Here is a 16,704-nt window from a genome sequence, read left to right as displayed (position 1 = left end):
CTGTACAACAAAACCCCATAAGAGTTTGCCTATATAACAAACCTGCCCATGTACCCCAAACCTAAAATAAAAGTTAATAAAAAAGAAAAAGAAAAAATAGTGAAATTTACAATGTGTCTATTGAATGAATTTGAAGTTAATTTATCAAACATTGGAAAATATGTTAACTAACATAATTTGGAATAAAAAATTTCTATTTATTCATGTATTTAGATAGGTAGATATTTCATGTCACAGTGTTTAAGAACATGGGGTTTTAGTTAAATATCTGAGCACAAGTGCCAGTTTTACCACTTAAAAGATGAAAATCTTGGATAATTTGTTTAATATCTGCCTTGACTCTCTCACGTGAAACATTCAAATTCATTTTGAGAATTAATTGACTTAAGTAAAGTAGAGTTGGGAACATTAACTGACTTAGTGAACATTCAATAAATATTAACTATTATTTCTTATCTCACCTATATCACTTAATTATATGAGATACAAATCTCAGAATCATACATGAAATGTACTAGTCTCTTACCTTCACACCAATTCTACCACTAACTCCCAATTTTTAAGCTCCTAAAGAGCTCTCAAAAGTGTTTATCTCATCCTCTCTCCATCATTCCTACTATAGTACAAACAACCATTACAAATCACTTATTTATTTCCTCGTATCATTGCCAAACAAGAGTTTTAATTCTACTTACTAGAATCTTTTGGAGAAAATTAAATCTACTTAGTCTTCATTTCACTATGAAACCAACTGAAGGATTCCATTTCAAAACTGTACTAGAATGGTTTTAATTTATTTCCCATGTCATTGTGATATTGTGATTTATATATATTTTATATTTATCCCCAGTTTTTGACATACGGTCCCTAAAATCATTGGAATCTCCATAGTGATGAGTGTCTATTGTATGCTGAGTTGAATGGTGTTTGACATCCCCTTGGTAGCTTCAGAATAACATGGATCATGGTAAAATCCAAGTTGCAATTTGGGAATTGAGGCTTTTTAGCCCTACCCCCCAACCTCCAGGAAAGGGAGAACGACTGAAGACTAAGTTGATCACCAGTGGACAAAGATTTAATCAACCAGGTATTGTATGTAATGAAGCTTTCACTTAAAAAAAAAAAATAGGATTTTGGGAGGTTGAGATAGCTGGACATGTCCAGGTCCCTGGAGGGTGGTACACCTGGGAATAAAATTGAAACTTAGAAACTCTGCTCCCCTTCTTCCATACCCAGTCTTATGCATTTCTTCTATAAGTAAGTGTTTCCCTCAGTTCTGTAAGCTGCTCTAGCAAATTAATTGAATCTTGGCGGAAGGATCATGGGAACCCCCAATTTATAGCAGGTCAGTCAGAACCTTAGGTAATAACCTACTGCTTGTGATTGGGATCAGAGATTAGGAGAAGCGTTGTAAAATGGATTCCTCAACCTGTGGGATCTGACCCAATTTTCAGGTAGATAATGTCATGATTGAATTGAATTAGAGGATATCAAGCTGGTGTCCGTGTATTATCAATTGTTTGCTTGGCATAGTGGAGAACCCAGTCCCCCCTCCCCACCACACACACACATATATTTTGGATACCAGAGACACTGAGTTGTATTGAGATGTATACACTTTTTGTTTTTTGTTTTTGTTTTCTCTCTATTCCTACAGAGCATACCTACACATAAAATTTCCTACCTATACATGCAAAGAAAAACAAGAATACTATGGTCAGGTAAATTTGATAAACACTATATACTATTCCATTTTCAAAAGATTGCCCACTAATTAGTTCTAGAAAAGATACTGTTTCTCTTTGTGCAACCTAGTTTTTACTGATGTATTTGGTCATCAAACATTATTGTGAAGTAACATGATTAGCACAGCTTGGGACATGAAATTCCATATAATGAGGGCCTATGAACTTTTTAGCAAGAAAGGGGCAAGAATCAAGTAGAGCTATGTTGTAGAAAGACAATTGACAGTAACATAAACAATTGATTTGATGCTATTTGAAAAAAAATATATATATATATACACATTATAACTAGGGGTAGTAGTCTATGATTTTTCCTTAAGTATTTTCATGTAAACTAGTAATTCATCTTTTCAAATAACGCAAAACATCCTTTCAGTCACTTAAGCTCAAAATCAGTCAATCTGTATTCTCTAGGTTCTCCTGCACTCTCCAGATAATTTCTAATTCCACTGTAGTCACACCTTTCAAACCCTCATTATCTTTAAAAAGAGAAATAATTAAAATAATTATCTGATTTCACCCTGTATCCATATTGTACATCTGAGCCAGATTAACATTACTATAGCAGCTATAGAACATGTAATTTTTCTAATGTCACAAATTAGTAAATTTTGACTGTTGGGGGAAGGCAGGAGATGAGGAGCAAGGGCAAATTTGGAAAAGGAACATATAAGGGAGAATAAAGAAAACATTCACACCAAATTCAGTGGAGACTAGGAAAATGTCAGGAAAGAGTTCTAAGTATTGGCATCCTGGAGGAAATTACAGTGAATGTATATCTTCGATTAGCTGTTCCCATCTTCAACCCTACCTCCACTCCAAATGCTAGTGCTTCAATCCTCGGAGTATTATAATAGTACCAAAAGCAACTTCTGAGGCTTAAAAACAGACGGGTTTCATTGCCTATAATATAAAGTACAAATCTCTTAGGCTAGAATAGTCTACTACAATCTAGCCACAGTCTATCTTTCCAATGTATATTTCCACAGTGACATTACATAAACTCTATAATAGAAAATTCTGGAAAAATTCACATTCAGTTCTCCTTTCCTTCTTGATACCTCAGTAGATTCTACTTCCCAGTCCTTTGAAACATAGTTTGGTCTTTGTAATAACTGGTGGTCAATGGTCTTTAGGTAGTAGTGATGCATCTTATTACCAGTCCAAACATCTAATTGTGGAAACAATGTTTTTCCTTCCTCTCTTATTCTGCTACACAGACTGAAAAAGACATCTATTCCATATACTTCAATTTCAAGATGGTAAAGTTTTTGTCAGCCTGAATCAATGATTGACCTTGTGCAAGAGAGTTCCTCAACTGACCCTTGTGGGACATGAAAGTTTAGGAAGAAGTAACATTTTGCTTTGTTCAGCCATTGAGAAATAAGGGTAGTTAGTTACTGTAGTGTAATCTAGCTGATCCTTACTAGCAAGAGAACTTTATAAAAAATACCTCTTAATTCTTATAGCGAATGGGCGTTCAACTTATTTGCATCTTTTCCAAGAAAAAGTAAGGGGAAATAAGATATCATAAGTCAGAGGAGAAAATGTAACAAGTCATCTTTTTAAAATTCTGCAATTATCCTGGGAAATAGTTTCTGGTAAAGGTCAGTGTACCATTAGTAGAGAAGTATGCTTTTCTTTTTCTTTTCTTTTCTTTCTTTCTTTCTTTCTTTTTTTTTTTTTTTTTTTTTGTTAGCATGCCATATAGCCACAGAGAAGATATCAGTTTTAAGAACATCAATCTTCTAAGCAATCAATTCTGCACATTTTATTACAGTCATTTCACATTAAAAAAAGGAAGTTAGCACTCAAAGTTTCTAAGAAAAAAGAAAGTTCACAAGAGACACATCAGAAAAATATCAAACAGTCAGACAAATGAGAAAGAAGAATCCTCTCTGTTCTTATAGGAATAAACCTTGCACATTCTTTTCTGAGTTTAGGGCTGTTTAAAGTCAGCATGTTATTGTTATCAAGGACAGAGGGCTTGATTGTTTTCCTCTGGTGATTTTGGGTGGTGTGTTGTCTGACATGAAAGAGATTTTTCTCCCTCTTATTTGTATTTGCCTTCTTAGGGATTTTCTTTGTATTTAGTTATTTGAAGTATTTTTAGGCAGAATGAATTTAAAAGGCTTACCACTCACTATTTTTGTCTTATTTATTGGAGTTCTTCCCTCTTAGTAAATGGCTGTGTGCCATACAGGTACGGAATGATTCTCAGTCTGTGTTTTTTTTAAAAAGGTTTTCTTTTTTCTTTATTAGAAACATACTATTTCCCAATTGCATTGATTCCATGACAGTACACTCTGCTGTGTGAGATCTTAAGAAAATCAACTAGGCCATGTGCTAGATGAGATAAAGAGAGATGACTGGCTTTCATGGCTTCTCATTTAAGGATATTGGAATTAGAGAAAGTCGGTCAGTAGCAGCATCATAGAAGCAAGACAGGAAGAAAAATCTCCTCTCCACCTGCTACAGCAGCTCCAACTTTTTCTTCCAAGCCCTGGTCTTATTACTTTACATAAATCCACACTATCCCTCTTCCCACTCATCCAGGGAAAAACTGGATTGAATTATTTTACAAGATAAATTTTTCTCACATATGAATATTGAAACAAAATTGGATCAGCTTCTAAATATCATTTTGCTTTAATAGCCTTAGGTTAAAAATGAAAATTTAAAATATGGTCTTGGCTTGACCTTAGCTTTCTTATTTCCGACGGTCACTGTGGAGGGTTTTAAATAAGAGATGATCATGTTAACTGAGGCTTCTTCAAAGGTCAGCTTGTTTATTTATCTAAATAGGTTTTTTTTTTTTTTTAAAGATAGTCACGTTTTCATTTGGAAGTTATCCATATGCATGGTTTAGTAATGTCTATTGTTTTAAAATGGGCAATTCCATGATTTAGTTTACAACAAAGACATCCCTTAGAAAACTGTAATATGTCATTTCCTACATTCCTTGCTGTTATAGGAAGGAACTTGGGCAATGAGGAAATAGTGGCTTTCTTGGGAAACAGAAGGAAGTGCTGGGAGGATGTGCAGGGAGGACACAAAAAGAGACTTGGCCTACTTCTCAATTTTTTTCTAGGAATAGTTCCCCTCAAATTAAAAGCATTTCCTTATATACGCTTACATGTAAATAAGTCAAGTTTCTTTCGAGAAAGAATGGCTGAAACAAAACTCAACCTACAAATTAGCTCCATGTTAAAGGAAATTGTACTGTTTAAGGTGCTGGAAGAGAAACAAGTTGACTTCTAAATTCTTGGTTTGTGATTATTGACCAGAAATATTTATTCAATGTCCCAATGAATGTGAAGCTGTGGTAAGTTAAATATTGTGCAGGGGAAAGGGTAGCGAAGAACATAGTTAACATGGTTTTCTGAAGAATTTCCTTGAAAAGAGGAACCTCACATAATTCTGCTTTTAGCGAAAAGGAAACAAGCAAAATTATATAATTACAGTAATACTCGATTGACTTGAGGGTCATATTAACATTTTGATTTCACATATTTACATTCAAAAGACTCCCTAGCACTGTCGTTCAACACACAGAACCAGGTGCTAGAGATGAACAAAGATGATCCCTACTCTGAAGGAAGGACTTAAAAGAACAGCACCATCAGCAACCACCATATCAACAAAAATGAACTGGTATTGTTTGGGTTCAGTGAGCTCATCATCCAAGATATAAGGCTTTAAATTCATTATGAGGTGTGAATCCTGAGGCACATCATTTTATTTTTAAACTGTGTGATAATGCAAATCATTCTAAACCTAGTCGGTACTTGATTTGAAAAAGCCTGTCCAAGATAAAAGGAACACTTGCTCGACTTGGCCAGAAAGCCTAAACGGAGGTACTGGGTCATCTCCTAGGATCCGCCATGTCTGGTCCTGGAGCTGACACAGTCTAACGAGGCATCGCCTCACCTGGAAGCGCAAGGGGGAAGGGGATCCGTTTTCCTAGCCAGGGGAACTGAGACACACAACACCTGGAAAATCGGGTAACTCCCACCCCAATACTGCGCTGTAAGCATACAGGCACACCAGGAGAATATATCCCACACCTGGCCGGGAGGGTCCCACGCCCACGAAGCCTCCCTCACTGCTAACACAGCAGTCTGCCGCGATCTATCCGCAAGGCAGCAGCGATGCTGGGGGAGGGGCGCCCGCCATTGCTGAGGCTTAAGTAGGTAAACAAAGCCGCTGGGAAGCTCAAACTGGGTGGAGCTCACAGCAGCTCAGGGAAGCCTGCCTGTCTCTGTAGTCTCCACCTCTGGGGACAGCGCACAGCTGAAGAACAACAGGGGAAGTAGCGGGAGCCGGTGCAGACGCGAACGACTCTGTCTGACAGCTTTGGGGAGAGCCGTGGATCTCCCAACGTGGAGGTTGAGATATGAGAATGGACAGAATGCCTGCTCAGGTGTGTCACTGACCCCTGAGTAGCCTAGCTGGGAGACATCCCCCACTAGGGGCAGTCTGACACCCCACACCTCACAGGGTGGAGTACACCCCTGAGAGGAAACTTCCAAAGGAAGAATCAGACAGGTACACTTGCTGTTCAGCAATATTCTATCTTCGGCAACCTCTGCTGCTGATACCCAGGCAAACAGGGTCTGGAGTGGACCTCAAGCAATCTCCAACAGACCAACAGACAGTCCTTCTGACTGTCAGAAGGAAAACTATCAAACAGGAAGGACACCTATACCAAAACCCCATCAGTACGTCACCACCATCAAAGACCAGAGACAGATAAAACCACAAAGATGGGGAAGAAGCAGGGCAGAAAAGCTGGAAATTCAAAAAATAAGAGCGCATCTCCCCATGCAAAGGAGCGCAGCCCATCGCCAGCAACGGATCAAAGCTCGCCAGAGAATGACTTGGACGAGAGGAGAGAAGAAGGCTTCAGTCCATCAAACTTATCAGAGCTAAAGGAGGAATTACGTACCCACCGCAAAGAAACTAAAAATCTTGAAAAAAGAGTGGAAGAATTGACAGCTAGACTAAATAATGCAGAGAAGATCATAAACGAAATGACAGAGATGAAAACCATGACACGAGAAATACGTGACAAATGCACAAGCTTCAGTAACCGACTCGATCAACTGGAAGAAAGAGTATCAGTGATTGAAGATCAAATGAATGAAATGAAGCGAGAAGAGAAACCAAAAGAAAAAAGAAGAAAAAGAAATGAGCAAAGCCTGCAAGAAGTATGGGATTACGTAAAAAGACCAAATCTACGTCTGATTGGGGTGCCTGAAAGTGAGGGGGAAAATGGAACCAAGTTGGAAAACACTCTTGAGGATATCATCCAGGAGAACTTCCCCAACCTAGTAGGGCAGGCCAACATTCAAATTCAGGAAATACAGAGAACGCCACAAAGATACTCCTCCAGAAGAGCAACTCCAAGACACATAATTGCCAGATTCACCTAAGTTGAAATGAAGGAAAAAATCTTAAGGGCAGCCAGAGAGAAAGGTCGGGTTACCCACAAAGGGAAGCCCATCAGACTAATAGCAGATCTCTCGGCAGAAACTCTACAAGCCAGAAGAGAGTGGGGGCCAATATTCAATGTTCTTAAAGAAAAGAATTTTCAACCCAGAATTTCATATCCAGCCAAACTAAGTTTCATAACTGAAGGAGAAATAAAATCCTTTACAGATAAGCAAATGCTTAGAGATTTTGTCACCACCAGGCCTGCCTTACAAGAGACCCTGAAGGAAGCCCTAAACATGGAAAGGAACAACCGGTACCAGCCATCGCAAAAACATGGGAAAATGTAAAGACCATCGAGGCTAGGAAGAAACTGCATCAACTAACGAGCAAAATAACCAGTTAATATCATAATGGCAGGATCAAGTTCACACATAACAATATTAACCTTAAATGTTAATGGACTAAATGCTCCAATTAAAAGACACAGACTGGCAAACTGGATAAAGAGTCAAGACCCATCAGTCTGCTGTATTCAGGAGACCCATCTCACATGCAGAGACATACATAGGCTCAAAATAAAGGGATGGAGGAAGATCTACCAAGCAAATGGAGAACAAAAAAAAGCAGGGGTTGCAATCCTTGTCTCTGATAAAACAGACTTTAAACCATCAAAGATCAAAAGAGACAAAGAAGGCCATTACATAATGGTAAAGGGATCAATTCAACAGGAAGAGCTAACTCTCCTAAATATATATGCACCCAATACAGGAGCACCCAGATTCATAAAGCAAGTCCTTAGAGACTTACAAAGAGACTTAGACTCCCATACAATAATAATGGGAGACTTCAACACTCCGCTGTCAACATTAGACAGATCAACGAGACAGAAAGTTAACAAGGATATCCAGGAATTGAACTCATCTCTGCACCAAGCGGACCTAATAGACATCTATAGAACTCTCCACCCCAAATCAACAGAATATACATTCTTCCCAGCACCACATCGCACTTATTCCAAAATTGACCACATAATTGGAAGTAAAGCACTCCTCAGCAAATGTAAAAGAACAGAAATTATAACAAACTGTCTCTCAGACCACAGTGCAATCAAACTAGAACTCAGGACTAAGAAACTCAATCAAAACCGCTCGACTACATGGAAACTGAACAACCTGCTCCTGCATGACTACTGGGTACATAACGAAATGAAAGCAGAAATAAAGATGTTCTTTGAAACCAATGAGAACAAAGATACAACATACCAGAATCTCTGGGACACATTTAAAGCAGTGTGTAGAGGGAAATTTATAGCACTAAATGCCCACAAGAGAAAGCAGGAAAGATCTAAAATTGACACTCTAACATCACAATTAAAAGAACTAGAGAGGCAAGAGCAATCACATTCAAAAGCTAGCAGAAGGCAAGAAATAACTAAGATCAGAGCCGAACTGAAGGAGATAGAGACACAAAAAACCCTCCAAAAAATCAATGAATCCAGGAGTTGGTTTTTTGAAAAGATCAACAAAATTGACAGACCGCTAGCAAGGCTAATAAAGAAGAAAAGAGAGAGGAATCAAATAGATGCAATAAAAAATGATAAAGGGGATATCACCACTGACCCCACAGAAATACAAACTACCATCAGAGAATACTATAAACGCCTCTACGCAAATCAACTAGAAAATCTAGAAGAAATGGAAAATTTCCTGGACACTTACACTCTCCCAAGGCTAAACCAGGAAGAAGTTGAATCCCTGAATAGACCAATAGCAGGCTCTGAAATTGAGGCAATCATTAATAGCCTACCCACCAAAAAAAGTCCAGGACCAGATGGATTCACAGCTGAATTCTACCAGAGGTACAAGGAGGAGCTGGTACCATTCCTTCTGAAACTATTCCAATCAATAGAAAAAGAGGGAATCCTCCCTAACTCTTTTTATGAGGCCAACATCATCCTGATACCAAAGCCTGGCAGAGACACAACAAAAAAAGAGAATTTTAGACCAATATCCCTGATGAACATCGATGCAAAAATTCTCAATAAAATACTGGCAAACCGGATTCAGCAGCACATCAAAAAGCTTATCCACCATGATCAAGTGGGCTTCATCCCTGGGATGCAAGGCTGGTTCAACATTCGCAAATCAATAAACGTAATCCAGCATATAAACAGAACCAAAGACAAGAACCACATGATTGTCTCAATAGATGCAGAAAAGGCTTTTGACAAAATTCAACAGCCCTTCATGCTAAAAACGCTCAAGAAATTCGGTATTGATGGAACGTACCTCAAAATAATAAGAGCTATTTATGACAAACCCACAGCTAATATCATACTGAATGGGCAAAAACTGGAAAAATTCCCTTTGAAAACTGGCACAAGACAGGGATGCCCTCTCTCACCACTCCTATTCAACATAGTGTTGGAAGTTCTGGCTAGGGCAATCAGGCAAGAGAAAGAAATCAAGGGTATCCAGTTAGGAAAAGAAGAAGTCAAATTGTCCCTGTTTGCAGATGACATGATTGTATATTTAGAAAACCCCATCATCTCAGCCCAAAATCTCCTTAAGCTGATAAGCAACTTCAGCAAAGTCTCAGGATACAAAATTAATGTGCAAAAATCACAAGCATTCTTATACACCAGTAATAGACAAGCAGAGAGCCAAATCAGGAATGAACTTCCATTCACAACTGCTTCAAAGAGAATAAAATACCTAGGAATCCAGCTTACAAGGGATGTAAAGGACCTCCTCAAGGAGAACTACAAACCACTGCTCAGTGAAATCAAAGAGGACACAAACAAATGGAAGAACATACCATGCTCATGGATAGGAAGAATCAATATCGTGAAAATGGCCATACTCCCCAAGGTTATTTATAGATTCAATGCCATCCCCATCAAGCTACCAATGAGTTTCTTCACAGAATTGGAAAAAACTGCTTTAAAGTTCATATGGAACCAAAAAAGAGCCCGCATTGCCAAGACAATCCTAAGTCAAAAGGACAAAGCTGGAGGCGTCACGCTACCTGACTTCAAACTATACTACAAGGCTACAGTAACCAAAACAGCATGGTACTGGTACCAAAACAGAGATATAGACCAATGGAACAGAACAGAGTCCTCAGAAATAATACTGCACATCTACAGCCATCTGATCTTTGACAAACCTGAGAGAAACAAGAAATGGGGAAAGGATTCCCTATTTAATAAATGGTGCTGGGAATATTGGCTAGCCATAAGTAGAAAGCTGAAACTGGATCCTTTCCTTACCCCTTATACGAAGATTAATTCAAGATGGATTAGAGACTTAAATGTTAGACCTAATACCATAAAAACCCTAGAAGAAAATCTAGGTAGTACCATTCAGGACATAGGCATGGGCAAGGACTTCATGTCTAAAACACCAAAAGCAACGGCAGCAAAAGCCAAAATTGACAAATGGGATCTAATTAAACTAAAGAGCTTTTGCAGAGCAAAAGAAACTACCATCAGAGTGAACAGGCAACCTACAGAATGGGAGAAAATTTTTGCAACCTACTCATCTGACAAAGGGCTAATATCCAGAATCTACAAAGAACTCAAACAAATATACGAGAAAAAAACAAACAACCCCATCAAAAAGTGGGGAAAGGATATGAACAGACATTGCTCAAAAGAAGATATTCATACAGCCAACAGACACATGAAAAAATGCTCATCATCACTCGCCATCAGAGAAATGCAAATCAAAACCACAATGAGATACCATCTCACACCAGTTAGAATGGCAATCATTAAGAAGTCAGGAAACAACAGGTGTTGGAGAGGATGTGGAGAAATAGGAACACTTTTACACTGTTGGTGGGATTGTAAACTAGTTCAACCATTATGGAAAACAGTATGGCAATTCCTCAAGGATCTAGAACTAGATGTACCATATGACCCAGCCATCCCACTACTGGGTATATACCCAAAGGATTATAAATTATTCTACTACAAAGACACATGTACACCTATGTTTATTGCGGCACTATTCACAATAGCAAAGACTTGGAATCAACCCAAATGTCCATCTGTGACAGACTGGATTAAGAAAATGTGGCACATATACACCATGGAATACTATGCAGCCATAAAAAAGGATGAGTTTGCGTCCTTTGTAGGGACATGGATGCAGCTGGAAACCATCATTCTTAGCAAACTATCACAAGAACAGAAAACCAAACACCGCATGTTCTCACTCATAGGTGGGAACTGAACAATGAGATCACTTGGACTCGGGAAGGGGAACATCACGCACTGGGGCCTATCATGGGGAGGGGGGAGGGGGGAGGAGGGAGGGAATGCATTGGGGAGTTATACATGATATAAATGATGAATTGATGGGTGCTGACGAGTTGATGGGTGCAGCACACCAACATGGCATAAGTATACATATGTAACAAACCTGCACGTTATGCACATGTACCCTAGAACTTAAAGTATAATAAAAAAAAAAAAATCGTAAAAAAAAAAAAAAAGAAAAAGAAAAAGCCTGTCATTGCAAGATGAAAATAAAAAAGAACTGTAATTTTATACTATTTCAAAGTGCTTCCTGTTACTGCAAAAGTGGCCAGAATAGATGTCCAAATGGCTCCTCATCATACTCCTCTTCTGTTCACACATGGCTCAGGGTCACAGGAAGATAAACAAAATTTCTGAAAAAAAATAAAAATCTCCCTATTATATTTAGTTTTCAGTGTTTTTAAGTAAATTGAATTCTACTCCATTTAAGGCAGGTATTAATTTAAGATGTGTGGAAATATCTTTAATTAAATATAAAAATATTCAAATATTTAAACTGAAAATGGTTTCTTATGTGCTATTCTTAAATTCCAAATAAAGTGTTTTTATTTATTTTTTTAACTAGAAAACAGGGCTCAGCATAAGTGATTTCAGCATTCTTTCTCATGCCAGTATGATATAAGCATTTGATTCAAATTTTATTTTAATCCAACTATATTTTCATGTTTTGCATTTGTAGCATACCCTATACTTACACACATTTATAAAATTGTTCAATGTGAGTGAATCTATAGTAAATTGCCATTCTGAAGAATTGCACTGTTAATCAGTTCAGGAAAGGTCATGCTTTGTTTGCTTGTTCTATAAATCATGGACACATTTCTTCTAAGTTGTTTAAAGATGTGCAAGGTCTCAGTTCCACCAAGGAAGTAACTGCATATTTTTAAATGAAAATTTTCAACAGCTATCTTGGAAGAAGTGACATTGGTGCACAGTCTACGTAAATACAACTAATAGTACATTCAAGAGCAAAAATCAGCCTGTGAAGATGAAACCAAAATAATTGGAAACAGAAGGCACACACTAAGTTAGTCATTGATTGATTTACTTGGGAGGGTCCCAGTAACAAGCTGACATTGATTTATCTTTTAATCTAACAGAATAACAACAAATCTTAAAGCAGTCAGTTCTAATGGTCTTAATAACTCCAATCAAAGTATTCACCTTCGACATTAATATAGGAGGTTGGCTTCATATTTATTCATCAGATTTGTCAAATAAATATCAGTTTGCCAAACTAAACCCTAGTCCTTCAGTCCTAATAGATTCTGTTAGCATTCCATTTTTAATTGCCCTCTTCTCATAATTAGGGTGACCACAAGTCTCAGTTTGCCAGGCAATGGTCCTGGTTTTTGTTCTTTGCACTGGTACTATTTTTAACAACGCTCCATTTTCTGAAGTGTCCTGATTTTGAAAGATAAAGCATATGTCCACCAAAGTGCATAACTCCACTTTTATTAATTTGTGTTTCTTTAAGGCCCGTTAAACCTAAAAATCTTTAAGATCTGTGTGAGCAAATACATTAAAAATACACAATTTAACAAATTGACTTGATATTTCCACACCTAACCAAAGAAAGAGCTTTCTTCAGCTCCGAGAGGTCCACAAAAATAGCAGCCTAGTGAGATAAAACTTTGCAGACAGGCTGCCCTGTGCAAAAAAGGCAAGCCACCGCCTGTTTGTTTATTTGATTTGATCTCTCCTAGTACAAACTTTAAATGTCTAAGATAGTGGTGTTTACTAATATCGATCACATTTTGCATTGGTTTTAGGCTCTGTAACTACAGGAGTTCTGTTAAGGAACGAAAATGGTGAGCACAGGAATCGTCAGGATACTTTTGATGTCACACTGACTCTTTCACCATCAAAGTAATAGTTTTTCAAAGAGACATGCTACAGGGGCCACCTGGGGCTCTTCATGAGGTGATGATAGTTGAGTAAATGGACCCACTGCCAGGAGGGTGTGTTCAATGGATGCAAGGTAAGGTTGATACCAGAGAGGAGAAATCAATGGCCACAGCAATGCAACTTCTAGGAGTTTCCAAGCTAATGGATTTTTCATTTAGCTGGACTATGAATTTGATACTGTGAAGCATGTACTTTATTTAGATCAGGATTTAAAAGGAACACCTAAAAAGGCCACATAGGATAAAGAGGCTGTGAGATGCCTTCAAAGAGATGAGCATTTCCCAGTGGATATAAATAGATTGTTGTTTTGATACACTTCAAAGGTCATCAGTCAACTGTTCTGCTTCTTTCTCTCACTCTCCTTTCTCTCCATTTATTTCTGAGGTACAGAAGCACACATTAGAAAAAGAAATTAAGTCAACGAGCCAACCCATCCCTAGCTGTAACAATAAAACCAAAATTTAGAATGAAATTATTAGAGGTCTTAAAATTCAAGTTCCACATGCTCAGATACATGCAGGCCCTTTTAATTAAACTAAAATGTACTTGAAGTCCTTCAAAATGCATGGAAATTGTGAACTCAACAGTCTTCTTGCAGCCATAAAAATTTAAGAAATCATATTGCCAACTTTTGCCCTTTCTAAATTTATAGCCAGATAAAGACATTAACTTCAGGTGCTCTGCTTCTCCATTTAAATTTTATATAAAGGATCCATCAAATTACTAATTACTGATAATAATCAGGTTTTACCAGGTTTACAAAGCCAATTTTGAGGTGCTAATAGGCCCTAATGGGGAAATCAGTATTCAGTTAAATAAACAAATCATTAGGTTTGCAGAATAGTTAATATGGACAGAGTGCAAAATGGCTAATTTCGTTAGTGCCCTAAAATATTGCTAAAGTGAATGCTGTAAACTTTATCTGAACACTATGACAGGAGAGATGACCAGTGGCATAAAAGAAAAATATATAGTCCTGACTTAGTTATTTATATTTAACTGAAGAGAGATGCATGGAAGGCGTAAAGCAACAGAGAATAGTTCCAAGCAAACTGTGCTACACTCACATTTGATTGTAAGTTCCCAGTGTGCATGGCCTATGTCTTAAAACAACATTTACTATTTAACAAATATTTATTAAATACCTATTATAAGGTACCATAGTGAGCACTGGATTTATGCTGGTGACAAATACACAGTCCTTATTGAGGAACATAGCTGCTTTTAGGACAGAGAAAAATGAGTCATAGGGAGGTGACAACCACAGTGAGGCCCAAGGTGAGGCACACTAGGGAAAAACAAGTGACAATGTGCTAGAGGTGAGAGGGAGTATGATGCATTATTAGTGCTACAGATAATGGAACACATCTTGAAAACAGAATTGGAGGGACACAGACAGTGCCTTAGCTCTACCAAGGCTCAGAGCTCCAGAGTGTAGCATGGAACAGATCCGTAATGAAAATTGGTTTGGATTAAATTGTGAGGCTTTCTATTAAAAAAGCACTGAATGAGTTATATGGGCACTTTAAAATCATCATCATTATAGTCTTTACAGCACAATGACATCCCCAAATACCGCTTCCATTTACTTGTCTCACTCTGAAGACACTTTCACTTTCTTGGATTTCTCTGCAAACCACATATTACCTCCTAAATGCTCCAGAGATGTCCCAAACTTGGCAGTTCTAAAAACTAGGCTCATCATCTATTAACCCCAAAACCTGTACATTCCTCGCATTCTCTTAAGTCAGTGAACACAACCTGTATTCACTTAGATCCAGAGTCAGGTAGTCTTTCCAGATTCCTCCCTCTCCCTGATCTTGCCACATACATTGGGTCACACATTGTCTCAATTCTACCTCTTAAATACCCCTGGAATCAGATCCCTTTCTCTCAATCGCCACTGACTATATTGGTCTTAACACCAATTTCTGTGATTGTCCCCTAACATTTAATTTTGCACATAATCTTGCAAACTGTTCTGCCAGAGTCATCTTCTAAAATGTAAAGCTGATCCAGTTTTTCACTTGGTGAAATGCACCAATGGCCATGCAAGACCTAGAGGATGCAGTTGCCATGCAGCCTCCATGATCTGAATGCCTCAGGGCAACAAATTGCTGTTGTTTTGCACACCTGGGTCTTTGCCAAGAATCTACCCCATAATATGGGAAGCCTTTTCATAAATCTCTATCACAGCACCAAATCAGACTGCATTTATTTGTAAATTAAAGAGCTAAAAGTGCATGAGGTAATTCAGAAATGTGTTATCATGCTAATCATATTTTATAGCACATGCTTTTAAAAAAGCATCCATGCCGATACATCGACTATTCATTTTAGTGCATTATATTAATCCATTCATTTATTCAATAAATATTGAGTATCTACTGCATACCAGATACATATTTACTATATAACTAGAGCCAAATTTATCTATACATTTCCTCTATTGACTGCTTCCAGATTTTGACTATTAAAATCTATGCTGCAATATACAGTTTTGTCCTTCTCTCCTTATATACATGTGCAATTCTGGGAATACCATTTTCAGGTTATTGAGTTAAAGCTTTCTTAAATTTTTTAAATATTATTGAATTGTTTGCCAAACATTGGAGTGATTTACTTTTCCACCTGTAGTATATAAGAGTTATACATTTGTTGACATTTTATGGTGACATCTGTTATTGTGAGAGGTTTTATTTTTTGGCAATATACAGGACATGAGAAAGTATTCATTTGTTTCAAACTCTGTTCCCATTATTTTTTGATACAAAACACACTACTCTGAAACTTAATGGCTTAAGATAATAACCACCGCATGAGAACTGTCCCCAGATGACCAGAAGACCCTTTGCTAATTTCCTGGTACCTCATTTCTCACCAGTTACCCTTCCCCCACCAGGAATCCCCTTCTTGCAGAGTCTATGAGGAGAGGAAGATGATCACAGAATCCATGGAAAGAAAGAAAACAAAATGACAATAGAGCGTCATCTATTTCATGTCCATCTGAAAGGAAAGCCTAAGGAAGCCTATTGGGTTCCATCACCCCGAGGGTCCCAAGGATGGCATCACATAGTGCAATGCCCAACAGCAGGGGCTGTGCTCCCTCCCTGCAGACATCACTGAGGGCACAACTGGGGTTGTCCAGGGTCACCGACCTGGCCACAGAGCAGAAACTGGGTCAACAGGAGTGCACACATGCACACATGTGCACACTCACATACTGGAATAAAATGAATTGAATTTTGTAGCAAGTGTCCACATCCACACGCACACACACACACACACATA

This window comes from Rhinopithecus roxellana, chromosome 19 (genome assembly GCF_007565055.1).
Source record: "Rhinopithecus roxellana isolate Shanxi Qingling chromosome 19, ASM756505v1, whole genome shotgun sequence".
NCBI classification, from domain to species: Eukaryota; Metazoa; Chordata; class Mammalia; order Primates; family Cercopithecidae; genus Rhinopithecus; species Rhinopithecus roxellana.
Note: the sequence above shows the minus strand (reverse complement) of the source record.